This window comes from Macrobrachium nipponense, chromosome 20 (genome assembly GCF_015104395.2).
Source record: "Macrobrachium nipponense isolate FS-2020 chromosome 20, ASM1510439v2, whole genome shotgun sequence".
In the NCBI taxonomy this organism is placed as follows: domain Eukaryota; kingdom Metazoa; phylum Arthropoda; class Malacostraca; order Decapoda; family Palaemonidae; genus Macrobrachium; species Macrobrachium nipponense.
The window spans coordinates 68,459,534-68,462,632 of NC_061089.1; positions in this window are offsets into that span (position 1 = coordinate 68,459,534).

The window sequence follows — 3,099 nt, forward strand, 5'->3', positions numbered from 1 at the left end:
TAAAATGTAACTTCAGTTCTGGATCTAAGAGCGACTTTCGAAACCCACCGTCTCTAAGCTCAAAACCTCACAGCAGCGAGTTTCTTGGAACCGGCAAATGAGGGTTTCATGATGATATTAACTCCTCTTTGAACGGATTTCTTGTGTCCTTTTTTTTTTTTTTTTTTTTTTTTATCCCATCAGAAATTGCTGCATCGAAGGTCCTGGAAATTAGCCCATTAAGCGATGTTCCAAATCCCACACCAGGTTTTAATTTGATTTGCAAATTTCTTTTTATTGTAAGTTCGTCATTTGAAATCGGCGACGGTTGAGCGGAGGGTTGCCGACTAGTGATTTTGTCGTGAAATACTCGTCATTCGGTGACGCAGAGTGAGTGACTGATCACTGATGGAGAAACTTGTCTCTTTATGTTATGTAAAGGATTTGAACGAGTTTCCTCTCTCTCTCTCTCTCTCTCTCTCTCTCTCTCTCTCTCTCTCTCTCTCAGTGCAACCATATTGCATATTGACCCTAAGCTTTCTCTCATATTTGATCATTTCTGCCCGTTCTCATATAGGCCTAATGTACTATACAGATTTAATCCCCATTACTTCTTCGTTTCCTTTTCATCAGTTATAGGCTGTATATCCTTCTGTCTCTGTTCCTCACTTTCCAGAAACTCCTTCGCTTATTATAGTTCTGTTTATTCCTTCTTCCTTTTAATGTTTGATTATATATTCATCTTCGGATGGACTAACAGGTCTTTGAGACATCCTAATCCTTGTAACTCTCCTTTCCCTCGTTTCACGTTCACACTCTTCCATAGTTCTTCTGCCGCCCTTATTTTACACTTCTTTATTTTCTATATTTATTTGCCTTTCCTTGCGTCATCTTTGTATCGCCTTTTGTGTCTATCTATCCTTTCTCTCGTTTTACTTTCGCTTCTTCCTTAGTCTCGCAGTTTTTCTTTCCGTACTTCATTCTTGGTCCCTGTTTCTTCTCTCTCTCTCTCTCTCTCTCTCTCTTCGTATTTGCTTTGGGCGTCTTCCTTTCCTTTCTCTGAGTGTATGTTCACCTACTTCCATATTCTCTCTCTCTCTCTCTCTCTCTCTCTCTTTATTTAGGCCTCATTTCTAATCATTTCTCATCTCTCTTTTCCCTATTTCCCTTCCTCTCATTAATTAATAACAATAATCTCGTCTGGCCCTCTTCCTCAGTCTTATTTATTTAACTCGAACTATTTTTTGCCAGTTCAAATTCGGTTTCCCCCCCCCCCCCCCCCCCCACCCCCCCACCCCCCCCCCCCCCCCCCCCCCCCCCCCCCCCCACCCCCCCCCCCCCCCCCCCCCCCCCCCCCCCCCCCCCCCCCCCCCCCCCCCTTATACCCAGAGATGTTAGAATCCCCACTCTCTCTTTTAATATTTATTGGCTGGGGTGTGTTGGAAAAAGGAGTGAACATTCATTGCAATATAAATCATCCAATCCACTCGCTGAGAGACCTTACAGACCTTACATTTTGTTCGGGTTGCCCCAGGTCCCTCAGTGTGAGGCACCTCTAATGTCTACCAGAGAGTTGCTAGTACATCTTCCGGTATATTTTGCATCTTCCAATCTTGGATGGTCTGGGATGCAGTTTAGATATTTGTCGAGCTTATTCTTAAACACATCTACGCTCACTCCTGATATATTCCTCAGATGAGCTGGCAACGCATTGAATAGACGCTGCATTATCGATGCTGGTGCGTAGTGGATTAATGTCCTGTGTGCTTTCCTTATTTTTCCTGGTATAGTTTTGGGCACTATTAATCTACCTCTGCTTGCTCTTTCTGATATTTTTAGTTCCATGATGTTTTCTGCTATTCCTTCTATCTGTTTCCATGCCTGAATTATCATGTAGCGTTCTCTTCTCCTTTCTAGACTATATAATTTTAAGGATTGTAGTCTTTCCCAGTAGTCAAGGTCCTTAACTTCTTCTATTCTAGCTGTAAAGGACCTTTGTACACTCTCTATTTGTGCAATATTCTTTTGATAGTGTGGGTACCATATCATATTGCAATATTCAAGTGGACTACGAACATATGTTTTATAAAGCATAATCTATGTGTTCAGTCTTTTCTTGTTTTGAAGTGCCGTAACAACATTCCCATTTTTGCTTACATTTTGCCAACAGAGTTGCTATTTGATCATTGCATAACATGTTCCTATTCATCATCACACCAAGGTCTTTAACTGCTTCCTTATTTGTGATTGTCTCATTATTAGGTCCCCTATAGCTATAGCTTTCCTTCTCTGTCTCCATAATTTATTGATTCAAATTTATCAGAGTTAAATACCATCCTATTTACCTCTGCCCAATCATATACTTTGTTAAGGTCTCTTTGTAGAGCGTTCCTATCTTCATCACAAGTAATTTCTCTACTTATTCTTGTGTCATCGGCGAAACTACTCACTACCAATTCCTTAACATTACTGTCTATGTCTTCAATCATAATAACAAACAGTATTGCAGCTAACACCGTACTTGTGGCACACCGGATATTACCTTGGCTTCATCCGATTTCTCATCGTTTGCAATAACTATCTGTTTTCTGTTGTGTAAAAATTCTTTTAACCATTTCCTTCCTACTTTATCCACTATATTGTGTTTTCTAATTTTCTTCGCTAATATATTATGGTCTACCTTGTCAAAAGCTTTTGCAAAGTCTAGATAAACCACATCTGTTTCATTTCCGCTTTTCATATTTTTGAATATGTTCTCACGGTGGACTAACAGTTGGGTTTTGTGTACTTTTTCCGGGTACGAAACCATGTGTCCTATATTTAACAAATTATTTTTTATTAAATGTTTCATAATATTTTTCTTCATTACCTTTCATACACTTTCATAATATGTGATGTTAGACTCACAGGCCTATAATTACTTGCCTCTAGTCTTGATCCACTTTTGAAAAGTCGGGGTAATATATGCTAATTTGTGTGCTCATCATAAATCTTGCCTCGTATTTGGAATTACACTTTGTCTTAATAATATTGCAAGTGGCTTTGCGATAGAATGAACTATTTTCTTTAACAAAATAGCAGGAACTCCATCAGGCCCTGCTGCAGCTCCATTTTTAATTT